The 22383-nt window shown below is 44.7% G+C and overlaps 1 protein-coding gene across 3 annotated transcripts in view; it reads right to left on the bottom strand.

Moving 5' to 3' along the window:
• LOC124545483 (ubiquitin carboxyl-terminal hydrolase 2-like) overlaps nt 1-22383 on the bottom strand; it is a 404422-nt gene that overhangs the window by 338657 nt on the left and 43382 nt on the right. Inside the window, exon 1 of one of the 3 annotated variants that reach the window (XM_047124422.1) lies at nt 18431-18551. The exons of the other annotated variants lie outside the window; for them this stretch is intronic. The gene's annotated coding sequence lies outside the window, so the exon portion shown is untranslated. Of the gene's footprint in view, nt 1-18430; nt 18552-22383 lie in introns of those variants that run through there. 3 annotated transcript variants of the gene reach the window in all.

Genomic DNA, 22383 nt, shown 5'->3' with positions numbered 1-22383 from the left:
TCTCGCCACTTTGTCAAGCTGCGGGAATACCAGACTGCGGCTGTGTTTTTCTATTTAAAGAAAGCCCGCGACACGTGCTGGAGGACTGGTATCCTCCGTACTCTGTACACTGGGGGCTTTCAAGGCCGTCTGCCCCATTTCCATCAGGAATTATTAAAAGACAGAGTTTTCAAGGTACTTATGGGTACAGCCTTGTCGGACAGCTTTATCTAGGAAAGTGGGATGCCTGAAGGCTCCGTCCTGAGCGTAGTCTTCTTTGCTACAGCCATTAATCCTATTATGAACTGACGGATATTTCTGGCTCCCTCTTCGTCGGCGATTTTGTGATCTACCGCAGTTCTCCATGGGCTTGTCTCCTTCAGCGACGTCTTCAGCGATGTCTCGATCGTCTTTACTCGCGGAGCATCGACAATGGCTTCCGCTTTTTCAATTAAAAAACAGATTATATGAATTTCTGGCGGTGCAACGGGTTTCTTCCACCGTCTTTACATCTGTTCCGTTCGCTGAAGCTACGAAATTCCTGGGGCTCGTGCTTGGCAGAAAACGATCTTGGTCCTCCCACGTGTCCTACCTGGCCGCCGGCTGTACCCGGTCCCTCGGTGTCGTACGTGTCCTCAGCGGTACTTCCTGTGGAGCAGTTCGGACCACCTCCCGCTGTTTGTACCGATCCCTTGTGCCTTCGAAACTGGACCATGGGTGTTTCGTTTTTTCACTTGCGCGTCCGTCCATCTTAAGCCGTCTTAATACAATCCACCATCGTGGAATTCGTTTTGCCACTGGCGTCTTTTACACTAGCCCGGTTGAGTGTCCCTATGCAGAAGCTGCTGAACTACCACTGTGATACCAGCGTGATGTTCTCCGCAGTAGGTACGCATGCCGTTTGTCTGCCATGCTCGGACACTAATCCTATGCCTCCTTTTTCGATGACTCCCTTGACCGCCAGTACGGCGCGCCTTCTTCTTCTCTGTTACCTCCCGGAGTTCGCTTTCGGCTATTCCTCCTGCAGCCTCGTTCGCGACGGGTGTGAACCCATCACCACCCTGGCTTCGTGCGGCGGCCCGCGTTCATCTTGGATTTCACTCGCTTCCTAAGGAAACTACTCCTGATTCGATCCATCGCTGTAAGTTTCTCCACCTTCGTACGCAACATAGCGATAGCACCGTGTATGCTGATGACTAAGAGTGACTGCAGCGTCGGGTGTGCCTTAGTCATAAGCACCAGTCATTATCAGTAACGGCTTCCGGAACACGGCTCAATATTTACAACGCAGCTCTTTGCCCCCCCCCCCCCCAATCAGTCCACCCAGTACATCCGGCAACACAGGCTTTCTAATTGCGTCATACGCTCCGATCCTCTCACCGCCCTTCAGAGCCACTGTGTGCTGTGCACAGTCTATCCCTTAGTGGAATGTGTCCAAGAAAACTTCCACTTGCTCACTCTGGAGAGAGCCGCTGTTTATGTGGGCTCCTGGCCACATCGGTCTGACAGAAAAAGAGGCTGCAGTCCTCCTATCTCGGCCAGCTAGATCTTCCATTCCTTCGGATGATCTCCGTGTTGCCGTCTGTCAGCAGATGGTGTCACTTTGGCATCACCACTGGTCTTCCGTTCATGGGAACAAGTCCCGAGATATTAAGGCCCTCCCAGCGGCCCTCTCGCCGCGAGACCATTTCAGGTAGGCTGTGTATTGGGCACTGTTGTTTTAGCCATCGCCATTTGTTAGGTGGTGATCCTTCACCACTACGTGCTCACTGTCATAAATCTTTGACGGTTCGCCGTTTCCTAGCCGTATGACCTTGTTTCAACCACTTGCATTTTCACTTGTGTAGGCCGTCTGAGTTATCGGCCGTTCTAGAGAGCGAACGACGCGCGGGATGTCGACCGCGTTTTACTTTTTATACGTCGTACCAATATGGCGAAGGATATTTAATCCTTAGTTCGGGACCTCCGCTGTCTCATCGGCGTATTTTGAGGACCTTTTTCCGAGAGGACGTCCTTGTTCTTAGCTCTCTTTCCATCCGTCGTTTGGATTTAATGTGTAGTCGCTTTCAATTTTTTTGCGTTAGTGTTCTAAGGTTATGACATGGACGCTTACGGTCTCAATTGTTCTTGCGCCCTAAAAAAACAAACAAAATTATACAAAGAGGTGAGGGTGGTTTCCATCTGGGCCAATACCGCTTCTAACTTTTCTCCACCTTCACTTGACATCACAATATCATCATCTAATCTCAGAATGTCTTATCTTCTTACCATGAATTTTAATTCCTCCTATAGATCCTAATTTCTCCCTAGCTTCATTTATTGCCCTCTGAATGCATCCATTGAACAAGACAGGAAGAGTGAACAGCCCTGCTGCACATCCTGCTTCATTGTACCTTCTTTTTGATGTTTTCCGTACCTTATCACAAGCACTTTTCTGCGTACAGTCTCTGAAGTAATCTTTGTCCTACGTTATGACAGTCTCTCTCAACATGTTAAAAAGCTGTCGCCAGTCTACCTTGTCAAATGCTTTCTCTGAGTCGATGAACGCAATGTATGTCTTGACCCTTGTTTAGTCTTTTCTCGAGAATTAATCTTTAAACCGAGTAGCGCTTATCGTGTGCCTACACCTCTTCTAAAGACAAACTTGTCGTCCGCGGTCATTCCATCTATCCTACCTACTATCCGCCATAGAATGATAAGAGGTCAACGTCTACGAGACGTGTTACCAAACTGAGGGTCCTATATTGTTCACGTCTGTTTGCAGATGCAAGTTGTTAAGTAGAAAGACGTTCGAAAAACGCCAAGAAACGGACATCGACGGTTCGCAAACCACCTAAGCACCGAGCAACTCCAGGGCGGCACATATGCACTGACAGGATCACAGACTGTAAGTAGAAAAAAGTGGCAATTTAACCTCGCGAAACTTGGGCTACAAAAACTTGTTTTCCAGCTAATATGCAAAAACAAATATATATTACAGGCCACTGAAAATGCTTCAAAAACAAAAACAATCGCAACGGGTATAGTACAATACAAACAGCTTCTCATTTAGTAGCATAGCCGGCCGGGGTGGCCATGCGGTTCTAGGGGCTACAGTCTGGAACCGCGAGACCGCTACGGTCGCAGGTTCGAATCCTGCCTCGGGCTTGGATTTGCGTGATGTCCTTACGGTTAGTTAGGTTTAAGTAGTTCTAAGTTCTAGGGGATTGATGACCTAGAAGTTAAGTCCCATAGTGCTCAGAGCCATTTGAACCATTTAGTTGCAGTAAGCGACCCACAATTCCAAGAATTTTACAAGTATTACACACTACAATGAGTTCTTCATTGTGATAATGTAACATTCCACATTCGAGCGAAACAAGACATTGTGAGAGATTCTAAAAATCGCGATCAAAGACTGCTTAATATTCTACAATCACTATACAACTGTTTTCTTCATTCTGATAATGTTACATTTTAATAATTGTTTACAGTTTCTGAAGTTGGACGCGGCAAATGTACACTAATTTAACAGCCAGCCTACTAAATCAGGGGAGTTTTCGAACCAGTCTTTCGGCTCACGCCAGCTGTATTTATTTACTAATTTTTAATAATTAAATGGTTCTGCTAAGCTCCAACGACTGAACCCATTAATACGAGCGTTATGCTCTTCAGGCAGTTGCCTTAGGACTGCACGTAAAACTACTTCTCCTTCGAAGCCTTGCTGCTACCGGGGCCGGTCTATTTCTGCCCTAACGGCATTCCCGCAGGTAATAGGGGACGTCCGCCAAACCGACTTCAATAATTCTGTGCTGTCCCAGCATTCGGCGAGCAGCGTGAAATCAATAGCTCGATACGACGGCGGGCGTGCTCTTTCGCTGGTCGCGGACAGCAAGGGCCGATGTTGTCTGAGGACCTTCGGTTGCTAACTACAGACATACCAAAGCAAAATACGTGACATACACGTTTAATTTACGAGTTGCTTTACCGAATACATTAAAAATACTCAAATTTTCGCAACATCAATGACGACATGAAGATCGCATGTATTCCTGCGTAGCTGCCACAGCTTACAGCCACCTGAAGCTGCTCGCTGCGCTCCGGGTGTCGATATCCGTCAACAACTGTTACACTACCTTCCCCACATAGTCTCCCTAGTACTAAATTAAATCTGATGGAGTTACATTTTTACAGGACATACGAATCTTTGATAAGGATAGAAGCAGAAATAATGAACTAAAACTGACTTGAACGTGCTACCCACAGCAACACCGTAGGATTGAGGTTACGACAGCTGCACGGATTATGCTAGTCCAATGGCCTCCGTAACATAAACTTCAATTCACGCCTTCAGCCCATTTTCCCCTTCTTAAATCGTAAGTATTGCCGACGCTCTCCGGTATCGGAATAGCACCACAGGTCTTGAACGCAATGTGGAAATCGCGCCTGTACCTGAGGTGTAGGTGATCTGATGGGATTACAGAAGAATTTCGCCACTACGTACAAAACTTGGGTGCTTTTCCAATATGGAAGAGCCTCGGCAGTACTTAACGATTGAAGGAGGGAAAACATGCGATGAAGGCGCGAATTGAAGTTTCTGTTAGGGATGGCATTGGACTGGTGTAATCCGTGCAGCTGTGGTCGCCACAGTGCTACGGTGTTGCTGTGGTTAGCACACCTGTCTAACAGCCAAGAGAGCTGGGTTCAATTCCCGGCTGTGGCGCAAATTTTAGTTCATTACTTCAGCTTCTATCTTTATCGAAAACTAAATTAAATACTTCATCATGGTTCGGAATGGATCATACCAACTGTTCACCTTTTTCACTCAGGCTAACCTGCAAAATTCTTTCTCCACAACTCGTTGCCAGGGCGTCCCTCCTTAGTTACTCGACAAGCACGTCTAACACACAGCAATCTTCTGTAGCACGATATTTCAGAAGTTTATATCCTCTTATTGTCTGAACTGTTTACCGCCCACGTTTCCCCACTTTTCGATACTAAATTTCGAACAATTTGTTCCGACTTCTCAACATGTAAATGTATTTAGCTGTTAAGTATCGCTGGGTGTTGTGTGATGTCCTTAGGTTAGGTAGGTTTAAGTAGTTCTAAGTTCTAGGGGACTGATGACCATAGATGTTAAGTCCCATAGTGCTCAGAGCCATTTGAACCATTTTTGTTAAGTATCTCTCTTTTTAAGAAAAGCTTTCCTTGCTATTTCCGATCTGCATTTTATTTCGTCACTGATCGAATAACGTGGGGCTTTGGCTACAATTATGCACACTCGTTTCCCACTTACTACCTCTTTTCTATGTCACCGGCCTCTTGTAACTGCAGTTTGCTTTCTGTAAAAGTGGTACATATACTTCTATTTCCTGTATTTTATTCGTATATACTCAGTCTCATATCAGAACCCAATTCCCTCACTATCGCCTGGTTTAATCTGAATACCTCTCACTACTCTTCTTTTACATTTATTAATTTATATCTTATAACTTCGTTTCAGGACTTTATTCATTACGTTCAAATGATCTTCCAATTACTCTACCGTCTATGACATAATAACAATATCATTGGCAAACATTAACGTTCCTTCTTCCCGAAATTTAATTTCTAGTCCACATTTCTTTTTGATTTCCTTCATTAGCTTTCGCCTGGAACAGATCGAATAACGTGGGGATTTGGCTACAACTCTGCACACTCGTTTCCCAGTTACTACGTCGTTTCTACGTCACCGGCCTCTTGTAACTGCAGTTTGATTTCTGTACAAGTGGTACATATACTTCTGAGTCCTTGATTTTATTCGTGATAACATTAGAACTTTAAAGATTGTATTCCAGTCGAAACTGTCCACAGATTATTCTAAATCTACAAATCTATAAACGTTCGTTAGATATTTCTGGAACCGTGATGATCACGAAACAAGTTTTGCGGCGAGTCATATTACGCAAAAAATTGAATATTTTTCTAAATGTTCAGTGACAGTACCTTTTTATCTGCCGCTGTATTAAAGCAACTGTGTTTTTGGAAATCGAATATGTATTTCATTCAAGAATCCTTGAAAGCTGAATTATAAAATGTAGGAGAGAATGTTGGCGCCAAAACAAATGTCAACGCTTCGAATGGGAGTAATAGTGTAAGGTCCATATAGTCTAGTCGAGAATGAGGTTTCCGAAGACAAAACAGAAGCTATAACTGGAGTACCCAACAGATCTATCCCGGCGTTTGTCTTAAGTAATTTTGTGTGTTCATGGAAACACTAATCTAGATGGTTGAATGACAGTCCAAACGCTCCAAGAACCGCTCTACTGCGACTGGACTAAGCGTAGCAACTATGGAACTACTCTGCCTTGTTTTGAGCTCTATAGTATGCTTTCTGCGCAGGAACTTCAAGTTGTTCTATGTGTGTATCATGGTTTCTTTGCGTTTGAAAAAAATCTTACGATGATTATATTATATTTATGTTACGGTAATGTGATGTAGATGTTCGAAGAGTGGCTGCTGTCGCATATATCTCTGCTACTGTTGTACTTTTGTAGTTTCTTTTACTGTCCACGTTGTTTCAAAAACTCCATCATTACCCGTGTCTGAGGTTCACTGGAAAAGATTTGTGGGGAACAGGGATAATTAAGTAGTTAAGTGACTTTATTCCACACGTTGTCGACCGTCGACATTTCTCCTTTACAGCTTCGTGTTTCAAAAGCTGCATCATTATTGGTGTCTGAGTGTAACTGAATATGTGTTCCAGAGAACAGTGGTGGTCGTATTGGCAAGTGACCTCATCTCACACGTTTTGAACCGACGACTTCTCAAACCAGAAGACAGACTGGGATATGTGGTCTGCTTTGAAGGCAGCTTCAACACATCAGACAAGAGATATGAGTCTTCTCAGAACATCCCAGCTAACTTTATTGAAGGAAAGGTATGCCTTGTTGTTGTTGTGGTCTTCAGTCCTGAGACTGGTTTGATGCAGCTCTCCATGCTACTCTGTCCTGTGCAAGCTTTTTCATCTCCCAGTACCTACTGCAACCTACATCCTTCTGAATCTGCTTAGTGTATTCATCTCTTGGTCTCCCTCTACGATTTTTACCCTCCACGCTGCCCTCCAATACTAAATTGGTGATCCCTTGATGCCTCAGAACATGTCCTACCAACCGATCCCTTCTTCTGGTCAAGTTGTGCCACAAACTTCTCTTCTCCCCAATCCTATTCAATACTTCCTCATTAGTTACGTGATCTACCCATCTAATCTTCAGCATTCTTCTGTAGCACCACATTTCGAAAGCTTCTATTCTCTTCTTGTCCAAACTATTTATCGTCCATGTTTCACTTCCATACATGGCTACACTCCATACGAATACTTTCAGAAATGACTTCCTGACACTTAAATCAATATTGGATGTTAACAAATTTCTCTTCTTCAGAAACGCTTTCCTTGCCATTGCCAGCCTACATTTTATATCCTCTCTACTTCGACCATCATCAGTTATTTTGCTCCCCAAATAGCAAAACTCCTTTACTACTTTAAGTGCCTCATTTCCTAATCTAATTCCCTCAGCATCACCCGACTTAATTAGACTACATTCCATTATCCTTGTTTTGCTTTTGTTGATGTTCATCTTATATCCTCCTTTCAAGACACTGTCCATTCCATTCAACTGCTCTTCCAAGTCCTTTGCTGTCTCTGACAGAATTACAATGTCATCGGCGAACCTCAAAGTTTTTATTTCTTCTCCGTGAATTTTAATACCTACTCCGAATTTTTCTTTTGTTTCCTTTACTGCTTGCTCAATATACAGATTGAACAACATCGGGGAGAGGCTACAACCCTGTCTTACTCCCTTCCCAACCACTGCTTCCCTTTCATGTCCCTCGACTCTTATAACTGCCATCTGGTTTCTGTACAAATTGTAGATAGCCTTTCGCTCCCTGTATTTTACCCCTGCCACCTTTAGAATTTGAAAGAGAGTATTCCAGTCAACATTGTCAAAAGCTTTCTCTAAGTCTACAAATGCTAGAAACATAGGTTTGCCTTTCCTTAATCTTTCTTCTAAGATAAGTCGTAAGGTCAGTATTGCCTCACGTGTTCCAGTGTTTCTACGGAATCCAAACTGATCTTCCCCGAGGTTGGCCTCTACCAGTTTTTCCATTCGTCTGTAAAGAATTCGTGTTAGTATTTTGCAGCTGTGACTTATTAAGCTGATAGTTCGGTAATTTTCACATCTGTCAACACCTGCTTTCTTTGGGATTGGAATTATTATATTCTTCTTGAAGTCTGAGGGTATTTCGCCTGTCTCATACATCTTGCTCACCAGGTGGTAGAGTTTTGTCAGGACTGGCTCTCCCACGGCCGTCAGTAGTTCCAATGGAATATTGTCTACTCCGGGGGCCTTGTTTCGACTCAGGTCTTTCAGTGCTCTGTCAAACTCTTCACGCAGTATCATATCTCCCATTTCATCTTCATCTACATCCTCTTCCATTTCCATAATATTGTCCTCAAGTACATCGCCCTTGTATAGGCCCTCTATATACTCCTTCCACCTTTCTGCTTTCCCTTCTTTGCTTAGAACTGGGTTTCCATCTGAGCTCTTGATATTCATACAAGTCGTTCTCTTATCTCCAAGGGTCTCTTTAATTTTCCTGTAGGCGGTATCTATCTTACCCCTAGTGAGATAGGCCTCTACATCCTTACATTTGTCCTCTAGCCATCCCCGCTTAGCCATTTTGCACTTCCTGTCGATCTCATTTTTGAGACGTTTGTATTCCTTTTTGCCTGTTTCACTTACTGCATTTTTATATTTCCTCCTTTCATCAATTAAATTCAATATTTCTTCTGTTACCCAAGGATTTCTACTAGCCCTCGTCTTTTTACCTACTTGATCCTCTGCTGCCTTCACTACTTCATCCCTCAAAGCTACCCATTCTTCTTCTACTGTATTTATTTCCCCCATTCCTGTCAATTGCTCCCTTATGCCTTGTCTTCTGAAATTTCCAAGATTCGAGGAAAAATAGGTTATAATTTAATATACCTCGTTAAAACACACAAAGCAATAGCGCAACTGGAGGTGAACCGGAGGGAGGGGTAAGGATACGAAACGGCCTGAGTCGATTTAAAAATACCACGGAAAACATGAATGAAAATGGTCGGTTAAGTCTGAATGAACCCGACTTTTCCTCTGACGTTTATTTTCTGTTTCTAGAGTCCGCTATTCCTAACACACCAGAGCGTCGGTGAACTCCAATCGTCGTCGCTGGGTCGTCATACATTTCAGTCGGCCCGCATGACGACCAAAATGTAAGCAGAATCATAGCGGTGAAAGAATGGGCATGCGGGCCTAATTTTTAACTGGGATAAGCGAGGCTTTTCCAACAGTAACAACTTTCATAATGTTCAACAGCAGTATCTAATCCCGTGCAGTTCAATGTCTTATCCTAAGCTGCCATTCGCAGTATTTTACCCGATCTAGGGTGGCAATCATTGAAACATATGCTTTTCTGCTTGTGGCGAGATCTTATCACAAAATTTCGATCACCAACTTTGTCCTGTGAATGCGGAAATATTTTGTTGAGTCCCATCTGCAAAAGGATATACGAAACACGTAATAAGATACAAGAAATTAGAGCGACCACGGAGAGATTTACTTGTTCATTTCTCCTACGTGCTGTGTGGGAGTAGAACGGTCGGGAAATACTGTGAAATCTCTGCCAAGCATTTAATTATGAAGTGCAGAGCAGTGATGTGGGTGTACAATGAGGTGACAAAAAGTCATGGGATAGCGATATGCACATATATAATATAGATGGCGGAAGTATAGCGTATACAGGGTGTAAAAGGACAGTCTATTGGCGAAGCAGTCATTTTTACTAAGGCGATTCATGTGAAAAGGTTTCCGACGTGATTATAGTAGCACGACGCGAGCTAACAGATTTTGAACGCGGATGGCAGTTGCTGCTAGACGTTGGGACATTCCATTTCGGAAATTGTTAGAGAATTCAATATTCCGAGATCCACTGTGCCAAAAGTGTGCCGAGAATCCCGAAACTTTCGAATGAAAAGGGGGTCATGCGTCATATCAAACAGAGAGAGAATCGCACGAGAAATACAATCCTGTCTTTCGCAGCTTCATTCATTCTCAAGTTATGGCTAACGTTTCTTACTTACAGGCGAGGTGAAAGCTGACGGCGTTAATACAAGCACTCAGATCGACCTGATACGAGGTGAGCGGAGGACCCGGATATCGCAGAGGATTTCAACCAGCGCCACCCCGACAGATTATCCGTTACTGATAATGCGGTGGTGAAACTCAATCAAGGGTAATTGGCGCTACTGAAGTGATGGTCTGGTGTGGAATATGGATTTCTCGTGTTGCTGCCCAGCTTCAGGATCCAATAACAGCAGCCCGGTACCTGCAGTTGTTGGACGGCGATGTGCAGCAATCGCTGCTGTCTCGAGACGGACGTTTCCAGCTTTGTTTCTGGAAGTTGCTGATCCCCCTCACTGTGGGTTTGCTGCTCAGACAGCTGGGATAGCGAGCTTGCCCGGAAATGTATCGATCACATGGCACAGATGAAGTGGCTGCCACTTTCCCCGTATTTAAGTCCCTTAGATACCCATCTGTAGGGACACGTGAAGGCAATCCTGTATGCGGTGAAGATGAGAAACCATGTACACACCAGGAAGCGGATTACTGACTCTTGTGCTCGCATATGGCACTTTTTTTGGTTAAACTCCATGAGTAACGTGGGGAGGACGTAACAACAACCTTATAACGTGCTGGACAGCACATTTTGTACTCTTTATGGGTTAAGTAGGGAAGTAGGACGTCGATTTGCAATAGGGTTTTGGAACATATACTGTATTCGAATATTACGAAGTACCTCGAAGAAAACGAACACGGATTCAGAAAATATCGTTCTTGTGAAACACAACTAGCCCTTTATACTCATGAAGTAATAAGTGCTATCGACAGGGGATGTCAAATTGATTCCATATTTTTTGATTTCCAGAAGGCTTTCGACACCGTTCCTCACAAGCTTCTTCTAACCAAACTGCGTGCCTACGGAGTATCGCCTCAGTTGTGCGAATGGATTCGTGATTTCCTGTCAGAAAGTTCGCAGTAATAGACGGAAAGTCACCGAGTAAAACAGAAGTAGTATCCAGCGTTTCCCAAAGAAGTGTTATAGGTCCTCTATCGTTTCTGATCTATATTAACGACATAGGAGACAATCTGAGTAGCCGTCTTGGATTGTTTGCAGGTGATGCTGTCATTTACCGTCTTGTAAAGTCATCAGATGATGCGAAAAGTGGCATCTGACCCTGAATAAAGAAAATTGTGAAGTTATTCACATGAGTACTAAAAGAAATCAGCTAAATTTCGATTACGCGAAAAGTCACACAAATCTGAAGGTTGTAAATTCAGCTAAATACTTAGGGATTACAATTACAAATAACTTAAATTGGAATGATCACATAGATAATATTGTGGGTAGAGCAAACCAAAGACTGCGATTCACTGGCAGAACACTTAGAAGGTGCAACAGGTCTACTAAAGAGACTGCTTACACCACGATTGTCCGCCCCATTCTGGAGTACTGCTGTGCGGTGTGGGATCTGCATCAGGTGGGACTGACGGATGACATCGAAAAAGTACAAAGAAGGGCAGCTCGTTTTGTATTATCGCGAAATAGAGGAGATAGTGTCATAGACATGATACGTGAACTGGAGTGGCAATCATTAAAACAAAGGCGTTTTTGGTTGCGATGGGATCTTCTCATGAAATTTCAATCACCAGTTTTCCCCTCCGACTGCGAAAACATTCTGTTGGCACCCACCTACATAGGGAGAAATGATCATCACGATAAAATAAGAGAAATCTGGGCAAACACAGAAAATTTTAAGTGCTCTTTTTTCCCGCGTGCCGTTCGAAAAAAATGGTTCAAATGGCTCTGAGCACTATGGGACTTAACTTCTGAGGTCATCAGTCCCCTAGAACTTAGAACTACTTAAAGCTAACCAACCTAAGGACATCACACACATCCATGCCCGAGGCAGTATTCGAACCTGCGACCGTAGCGGTCACGCAGTTCCAGATTGAAGCGCCTAGAACCGCACGGCCACACCGGCCGGCACCGTGCCGTTCGAGAGTGGAACGGTAGAGAGACAGCTTGAAGGTGGTTCATTTAACCCTCTAACAGGCACTTTATTGTGAATAGCGGAGTAATCACGTAGATGTAGATGGTATCGCCAGTATTTACTTTGTTCTGCACAACATGTCACATGACTCGAGAATGAACAAAGCTATGCTCGAAAGAAATACGCCATTGTTTCTCTCGCGTGTTATAATACCTGTTCGACATGTCACATGAGCAGCTTTTAATTGGAAAATTACGAGTTGCATCCAAGACGGCGGCTTTCAAAACAGCCGCCATATTGTTGACGTAGCCTCTCACACTATTTGACTTTAAATTTCTTTTTATCCACCTGTTTTCGTTCATCCTGTAAAAAAAGTGTAAATATTAAGTAGGGTTATGTACAGATGCTACAGATTCATTTCGGCCACAATCGCCACGGCCACTGAGACGTGTACTGTAACGTTGTACCAAATTCCGTCACCCCTATACAGAGGATCAGGCTATCGAGCCGAGCCTTCGCAATAGTCTGCTGATGCGTCGTCCACACAACGTCTTCCGGAAGCCACTCGGAGGCACAACTGCCATCTCCCACTGGAATCGGTGCTGAAGTAGTTGAGATGGCGCAGTAGCGCACGGGCTTTAAATGTGCATCTGGTGACGCCAGCCTTCAGGCCCTCGCTGTGCCTCGCCATGTTAGAAGATGTCTGATTCAGAAGGTTTATCTGAACAGGGTAGGTGTTTATGAGGCAGGTTCCTCCTACAGGTGCTATCACCTGACCTTTCTCCCACCTTTCAATTGACTTGCGCTGTCATTTAGTTGTAAGGAGACCTACAACTTAACGAACCAAAGTGCATCTTAGCGTTTTTCTACGTCTACATCTACGTACAGTGTGTTCCGAAATTCCCGTTACAAACTTCTAGGACATGTAGAGGACAGTGAGTACATAGTATTGTGAATAGGGTGCCATGTCCGGAAACGTACCGTTTCCCTTCTATGACGGTTTCAATGCAGATGTATAACTCATCCATTTCGGCTTCACGAACTGAATTAGCTGTGACGCAGTACGATTATTAGACAACAACTCGAAAGGAAACATAACGAAACATCCATTTATCACTTAAGAACATTTGTTGGTATCAACACTTAAACATTACATGTTTTCATTATTCGAAAACAGAAAAGAACCCAGCACACTGTACGTACAGAACAGAACTGATGCATTATAACACTGGCTCGATGTGGTAGACATTGCACTTACTCGATGTGGCGACTACCAACCTTGTTACGGACGTTGTACCTACGAAGCATATTCTGGTACACTCTCCCCATCCCATCTGGTGTCTCTCCAATTTTTAGTGCAGCGGCCAGAAGTCGTGCCAGCAGGTCTTCCTCTGTGTCGCAGTAGAGCAGGCGTTAAAAAACATCAGGGGACGTTCTGACGTAGTACTCATCATGCCGTCTACCCTATTGCATACCAGCACAAGCATCTCCGAGACTTTTCTTTTTCCTCTCATCAGATGCGGAAGCGTTACACAACTGAACTGAAACCGTCGCAGAAAGGAAACAGTACGTTTCCAGAGATAGGTTTCTATTCAAAATATTATGTACTCACTTACACTATAAGTCCTAGAACTTTGTAACGGAAATTTCCGAACATCCTATACACACTTCGCAAGCCACGGTACAGTGCGTGGCAGAGAGTACATCGAACAAATATAGTCGATTTTCCGTTCTATTCATTCGCGTATAAAGCGAGGGAAAAACGGCGTGTGTTTGCCTCTGTAGGCGCCATAATTTCATTTCATCTGCTTCTCACGCTCCCTACGCGAGATATTCGTTGCTGGCAGCACGATGAACAGTCACCTTCAAATACAGGCTCTCTAAACATATCCAACAGGGCTTGATGACAACTATGTTGCCTTTCTTCGAGGATTCCCAGTCAACTTTTGTGAGCATCACTCTTACGCTTCCCAATGATTTGTACCGACGTCTTACGAAACTAGCAGGGCATCTCAGAATTCGTCCGCCGTCGTCTGTCACGCCTACTAGGTAAAGACTCCAAACACTGGAACAATATTCTAGAATTTGTCGCGCTTTCGTCTTGTGTGCCGTTTCCTTTACATATGCACCGCACTCTCCCAGAACCTTTCCAGCAATCCCAATAAACCTGTCTTTCATTTTCCTTCACTAATACTGATTTTACGTGGTCGATACATTTCACATCCTTATTAATATTAGTCCTAAATAATTATACGATGTAGCGTGCTCAACATGTTGGCGACTAATCTTGTAATCAGACACCGTGTGTATTGTGTATGGAACTGGGGACCTAGAAACGACGGGGAGGCGTCGTCCCCGCCGTAGCCCTCAATGGTTCACAACCCCACACAGGCTACAACAGTCCACCCACCCCACCGCCGCCCCACACCGAACCCAGAGTTCGGCCTCCAGTGGACCCCCCCCCCCCCCCGCCCCCTCCCCCTCCCAAGGAACGTCTCATACCAGATGAGTGTAACCCCAAATGATTGCGTGGTAGAGTGATTATGGTGTACGCGTATGTGCAGACATTGTTTGCGCAGCAATCGCCGACATAGTGTGACTGAGGAGGAATAGGAGGAACCAGCCGGCATTCGCCGAGGCAGATGGAAAACCGCCTTAAAAGCCATCTACAGACTGGCCGGCACACAGGACCTCGACACTAATCCGCCGGGCGGATTCGTGCCGGGGACCGGCACGCCTTCCCCCATCGGGAAGCAGCGCATCAGACCGCGCGGCTAGCCGGGCGGGCTAATCATATACTGTACCGCTGTTTCTCTTTGTTGTATGCATTATCTCACCTCTACACACATGTAAAGTGAACTGAATTTCAGTAGTCCGAGGGATAATTTTCGCCAGGTCTTTCTCCAGTTCCTTCAGAACGTCCAAGGACGATACTTTCCTCTACACATTAACACCGTCAGCGAACAGTCTTATAGCGCTCCTGATGTTGCCTCAAAAATCGTTTATACAACTACTGCTTCACATTAATATAGGAGGTAGACAACATCAAAACAGATATATTTAGTTATGGCGCATATGATTCCTGATGGCAAATTTCTGATGCTGGGAACGATTTACATAGAAGGTAGTTTAGAATGCCAATTCGCAGAAATGGCGTTTACGGAAACTACTCGAATGTGCAGCCACTGGCCTGTATGCGCGCAGTACTTCGTGGGATCATTGACAATCCATTCGTATAAAGAGCAGTTTTGAATGTCGGTACATACTCCTAGTCACCAACACCGACACAGCAGTTAATGTCAGCACAACTAGCAAAATCTTCCATAAAATTAAAAGATTACCTTCAGATACCATATGTTCCTTATCGAAAACTATTATACATAAAAGTTTTAAACTGACCAAATAGTTTTTTATGTTGCTGAGCAACAGTCATACAATAATTTTTAAATGAACACACCCCCATTTGAACGGTATTGTTGTCTATTTAATTACGACTAAGGTTTCGGCTTTTAATGCCATTTTCAAGTGATTGAGTTTATGTCATTAACATATATTGCACGACATCAAGCTCAAGATTGGCCATAAATTAAGAAAAATATTCGTTCCCCACGAAATGCCAGATGTAAAAGATGATGATTTTACACGAAATGTCAGATGTAACAGATGAAGATTTTACATCTGGCATTTCGTAGGGAACGAATATTTTTTTAAAAATTTCTGGCCAATTTTGGGCTTGATGTCCTGCAATATATGTTAATGACATAAACTCAATCACCTGAAAATGGCATAAAAGGCCGAAGCCTGGGTCGTAATTAAATAAACAACAATACAGCCAAATGGCGGTGTGTTCACTTAAAAATAACTTAAAACAGTTTGTTGTGGGCCACGAGGACGGAGAAGTCTGGTTCCAACAAGATGGAGCCACTACTCACACTTCTCGGCGTTCTCTAGGAACTTCTCAAAGTTGCTTCCTGGACGTGTTCTCGCTTCGTGAGGAAACATCACCTGGCCCTCAAGGCCACCAGATTTATCACTTTGTGATTTTTTCTGTGGGGACACTTCCGTGCTGAACTGTACAAACGTCACCCCACAACCTCGCAAGTATTTAAGCAAGCAATAACCGAGAGGGTGGTTGCCATTCTACCGGAAATGTCACTAAAAATTACGAACAACTTCCACGAAAGGCTTCGTCAATGTGTCAACAGCGGATGACGCCAATTACCGGACATATTTTTTTAAAACCAACTAATTTAAAGCAGCATAGTATTTGTTGCTCACAAAAAGTAATTTCTCTGTATCTTTCTTTCCTTCTTTGTAACTATCTTTTGAAATAGGGGAGATATTTTTGCCGCACCTGTATCCACACATTTAAAAGAATCAGTAATTGTCTGCTGTTACACGAAAATTTAAAAGTAATCCTAGGAATCTGAAATATTCCTAGAAGGAAGCTAAGGTTTCGAATGTTATGTTCCTCTAAAATATCCAACGTTATCCTCGACAGCAAGTTTATTCGAGATGGGACTCCACGCCACATCAGATACGCGTGCCAGAGAAATCTATTGGTCGTGATAAAGAAATAATCCTGGAAGTAGCCTTGTGAGTTTCTCACCGACCTTGCAAAATCTAAACTGGGGCAACTGTACCGGGAGATCAACTAACCTTCCCAAGTCAGGTTTCACAGATGCACCCACACTTACGCAGCCAACCACTACTGGAAAACTGAAAATGCAATTACTTTTACCGCACACTGATTTCGCCGTTCCATTTGTGGTTATGGTTGCACACCACAGTCTTTTGCTTCATTGTAATTTTTAGTTACTCTAACGAAATGAGCTGACAATAATTTGTTAGCTCTTCAGTATAGCAAGTATTGTTTACATAGTCTGAAAATGCATATGCAGATGTTTTTAGCTATTAATTAAAAACGTTCCCATGGGCTTGTAGCCCAGATGCTGTTAATTTCTTTTTTACTTTTCCTTAGGAATCCTCTCTGAACATCAATCACTTTCCCTTTCATGTATCTGTACGACTTCCCTGCCTTTACTTTACGTAAGGATAGGTTTAAAAACACACTTGCTTTGGGACTGCCGAACACGCTCAAAACAACCAGATGTTTCACGAATACTGGTTTCAGCCTGAGCTGAAGGGGAAGAAAGCTTTTTCTGGATTGTCTGCCGGTATCCCGTCTACCAAACGCTTCACCCCTGCCACAAAAACAAATCCATAAGATCAGGTTACCGTCCATTTGGAAAGCGAATGCACTCAGCGACTGTGTGTGACTTGTAAATTATAGAGTGCAGTAGACAGTAGTATTCAAAGAACTGTGACTGACGCCCGAACAACAGAGACTTACACGCATTGAGAATAAATAAAATAGCGCACTGAGAATGGCCGGCTACTAGCAGAAATCTGGATTTGCATAATAAAATCCAAACAGGACGACTGATTGCTGCACTCTATAATTTATAAATCCATAAGACTCAGGTGGCGGAAAAGTGGTGGCCGCGCTGCTAGCACAGAAGACACAATGTTTTCGCCAACTGTTAGACTGGGAGGGGTGGCCCGGCCACTACGTTCCCCCGACCGCTTGCACCCCTAGCGGGGAAGCGGTGCAACTGCGAGTTACGTAAAGTAAGTGTTGCTTTTTATATTCTCTAAACGCAGAAATTTTATATTCTCTCTATATAATAAAAAGCGGTGTAGAATATCACGAGAGCAAAATCGAAATGATAATCAAGAATAGGTTTTATACGTATCTGCATTTACATCTACGTATGTACTCCGCTATCCACATTACGGCGTGTGGCGGAGCATATCCCTTCCCACTTCAGTTCACATCTTGAGCGAAGGGAAAATAAGCTGAAGATGTGAATTGAAGTTTGCTTTAGGGAGGGAATTAGACTAGGGTAGTCCCTGCACCTTGTAGTGCTGTGGTGGTGTATTGGCTAGCTTTCCTGCCTAGTAAGCAAGGGCACCCGGATTCAAGTCCTGGACCTGGCAAATTTGAATTCATTTCTTCGGTTACCGTAATTATCGTATCTTACACCAGTTTAATACTTTGTAGCTGCGCGTTTAAATGCCCTCACACTCTCGATAACAGCTGACAACGTTACAGACGCGCAGACCGCCGTCGTTCATGTCTCCGACTGGTAACTCCTGAGCACGTCTCTCGGCTGCAGAAGACTGCACACCACACGACCGCGACAGTCTGCCTGAAGGTAACGTGCAAGGAACTCGACGAAACGTAGCTACAATACGACGACGCCACTCGGCCGATATCCCGACAACATTTCATCAATGAACTTGCATGCCAATAAGACGGAATTCTCTTCGACCACTCACTGTCGGGTACGCTGGGGCAGGTGGCGCACGCGTTACTTGCGGCGGCAGGCTACGGGGAGCGCCGGTCCATGGTGAGCGGGTGCCGCAGCGGCCGCGACGCGACAGCGCCAGCCGCGAGCCAGCTACCTACTGGCGACTGGCAACTGGCGAACTGCCCTGCGCCGAGGCGTCGGCCGTGTGCGGGGGCGGCCTGGAGGGAGGGCGCCCGTCCACACCCACGCAGCGCACTCTCAATATCCATCTAAAACTTGCGGGGCGGATTAAAATGTCGACCGCACTTGGACGCCCCAACACGGACCCTTGACCCCTCCAACCGGTAGGGGCTACCCAGGCACGCTTAACGACGTTCTCGCGACTACTGCCAGGAACGTACTCTCTCACTTTCCAAAATTCGCAGCAGCTTTTCTAAACTACTGGCCATTAAAATTGCTACACCAAGAAGAAACGCAGATGATAAACGGTATTCATTGGACAAATATATTATACTAGAACTGACATGTGATTACATTTTCACGCAATTTGGGTGCATAGATCCTGAGAAATCAGTACCCAGAACGACCACCTCTGGCCGTAATAACGGCCTTGATACGCCTGGGCATTGAGTCAAACACAGCTTGGATGGCGTGTACAGGTACAGCTGCCCATGCAGCTTCACCACGATACCACAGTTCATCAAGAGTAGTGACTGGCGTATTGTGACGAGCCAGTTGTTCGGCCACCATTGACCAGACGTTTTCAGTTGGTGAGAGAGCTGGAGAATGTGCTGGCCAGGGCAGCAATCCAACATTTTCTGTATCCAGAAAGGCCCGTACAGGACCTGCAACATGCGGTCGTGCATTATCCTGTTGAAATGTAGGGTTTGGCAGGGATCGAATGAAGGGCAGAGCCACGGGTCGTAACACATCTGAAATGTAACGTCCACTGTTCAAAGTGCCGTCAATGCGAACAAGAGGTGACCGAGACGTGTAACCAATGGCACCCCATACCATCACGCCGGGTGATAGGCCAGTATGCCGATGACGAATACACGCTTCCAATGTGCGTTCACCGCGATGTTGCCGAACACGGATGCGACCATCATTATGCTGTAAACAGAACCTGGATTCATCCGAAAAAATGACGTTTTGCCATTCGTGCACCCAGGTTCGTCGTCGAGTACACCATCGCAGGCGCTCCTGTCTGTGATACAGCGTGAAGGGTAACCGCAGCCACGGTCTCCGAGCTGATAGTCCGTGCTGCTGCAAACGTCGTCGAACTGTTCGTGCAGATGGTTGTTGTCTTGGAAACGTCCCCATCTGCTGATTCAGGGGTCGAGACGTGGCCGCACGATCCGTTACAACCATGCGGATAAGATGCCTGTCATCTCGACTGCTAGTGATACGAGGCCGTTGGGATCCACCACGGCGTTCCGTATTACCCTCCTGAACCCACCGATTCCATATTCTGCTAACAGTCATTGCATCTCGACCGACGCGAACAGCAATATCGCGATACGATAAGCCGCAATCGCGATAGGCTACAATCCGACGTTTATCAAAGTCGGAAACGTGATGGTACGCATTTCTCCTCCTTACACGAGGCATCACAACAACGTTTCACCAGGCAACGCCGGTCAACTGCTGTTTGTGTATGAGAAATCGGTTGGAAACTTTCCTCATGTCAGCACGTTGTAGGTGTCGCCACCGGCGGCAACCTTGTGTGAATGCTCTGAAAAGCTAATCATTTGCTATCACATCTTCTTCCTGTCGGTTAAATTTCGCGTCTGTACCACGTCATCTTCGTGGTGTAGCAATTTTAATGGCCAGTAGTGTACATACCTTCCTGGTACATAGTCAGTGATACATATGGGCGTCGGCGCCAGTCGCTTGTCTGTATTCATTTACGATCTCTGCGATCGACTCTGTATCGCGCGGCCGCGGTTTTCCTCTTTGGTCGCTTTTCGGCTATTTAAGCGCGCGACGCTGTGGGTGGAGGGCTGGTTCTGGTCGGTTGGTTGGCGATCCGGTGAGCAGGCTGGTCGTCGGCGGTCGCTCTTTGCGCGCGCTCTGCCTCTTTCTGTACCGTGAGCAGTGGAGCTGTGGACGGAGATATGGGTCCGGTCGGCGAGTGTGTACTGCGTCTAGTGAGAGGGCGATGACCTCGTCTGTGCTGCTAAACGTGTCAAAGTGGTTTTAGAATGTATCAACCTGCAATCGCATATCCTACATAATCAAACGGTGGGCATTATTCAGGTTCTTAAAGCCCTGCTGTATACATGTACGTATATTTAATTTCGTGCTGTGTGATGTTAACAGCTCTCCCACTGAAACTTCCTGGAAGATTAAAACTGTGTGCCGGACCCAGACTCGAACTCGGGACCTTTGCCTTTCGCGGGCAAGTGCTTGGTAGAGCACTTGCCCGCGAAAGGCAAAGGCCCCGAGTTCGAGTCTCGGTCCGGCACACAGTTTTAATCTGGCAGGAAGTTTCATATCAGTGCACACTCCGCTTCAGAGTGAAAATCTCATTCTGGAAGCTCTCCCATTGTTTGGACGCCCATGTTATCTGTTTCGTATTGGCCACTGATGCACACTTATTGAACAGTGGTTACCTGTTTGAATGAGGTTTGCCTGTTTCGGACGCACTTGAGATATTGGCGTGTCTGTGCACTTCAAAATAACTACAGATTCGATTTTCTGGCACTTCTTTCTACCTTTTGCTATTAAGTGTAATCCACCTACAGTGGAATTCTTTGTATAATTAAGAGATTTATGACTTTGTATTCTTCTTGTATGTAATTATTATTTAGGATTATAAGACAGAGTATGCGTCCTGGTTTCTACACATTCAGCAGTGTTCTCATGGTGAATTTTTATGTATCGTGGTTCCTGTGCAAAGGGAGTGTGAACTGTTGTTGTAGACAGTGATTGCAAGAGATTTAATGTGGCTGCAAAGAGTAAGTCTATTCCTGTTTTGAAATTTTTCTAATGCTTTAAGGATTATGTTACTCTGCATAATGCCCAGTTGCTATGTGGTTCCCTGTTGTTGTTTCAGTGGTATAACCAGCGGTGCGCGTCGTCCGTTGTAGCTGGGAGACGACGCCTTGGCGGCGGCCAGATTGGAGTGTAACCGATAGCGCGGTGGCTGTGTTTATCAGTAGACTCCAGTTCTTCGCCGAATTTGAATATTTTATTATTTGTTCCTGAGACGTCCGTCTTTCCTTCTCCACCGTTCCTTTCAGCTTCCATTCAGGCTCGATCTGAGTTGTAGTTTCCGTGCACCTCTCATATGCCATTACTTGTCACTGAAATTTTGTAGTACCTGAGAGACGCCTTCCACAGTACTGGGTTTTTAATATCTTATTCAGCAAGAAATTTTGTGAGTTGTTTATGCTTTTATATCTTAAAAGGTGTCCTGCTTCTGTGGGAGATTTTCTCAGTAAACCATTTATTGTTTGTATGCCTCTTAAGATTTATGTAAAGAGGGTTTAAAATTATTTGTTGTTTGGGGTGAGCTTTGACGCCCGTAGACATTTTGTCTGTTTAGTAATGTTTCAAATTCTAGGGCAAGTTTGTATATTACTCGGGGGTAACAGCAGCTTGCTGTTGTCATGCAATTGCTAAATAAAGTATGTTGGAAATTGCAAGCCACAGTTTGCGTTTGATTGTTAGTTATTGCCTTGCCTTTATTGAGTTGAAGTATCCTTGAGCATGTGGCCCACGCCATGTTCAGCACCCTTACCAGGTCAGGGCATTATCGATACATTCACTCACTGTGTGGCTCGAAACTTTAGTACTCCTCATAATTTCTACCAGATTTTTGAATTTTTACTTCAGACAGGTACAGTACCATTTTGGTGAATGATACAAATACAAGTAAACACCACGATTATTTAAGGAACCGAATTCTCATGTATGAAACGTCATATCTCCCTACCTACCTGTCGTACAATGATTTAATTTTGCAGGTACATTCAG

This window comes from Schistocerca americana, chromosome 8, assembly GCF_021461395.2.
Source record: "Schistocerca americana isolate TAMUIC-IGC-003095 chromosome 8, iqSchAmer2.1, whole genome shotgun sequence".
NCBI classification, from domain to species: Eukaryota; Metazoa; Arthropoda; class Insecta; order Orthoptera; family Acrididae; genus Schistocerca; species Schistocerca americana.
The sequence above is the reverse complement of the archived record's forward strand: the minus strand, read 5'-3'. Positions and strand labels throughout refer to the sequence as shown.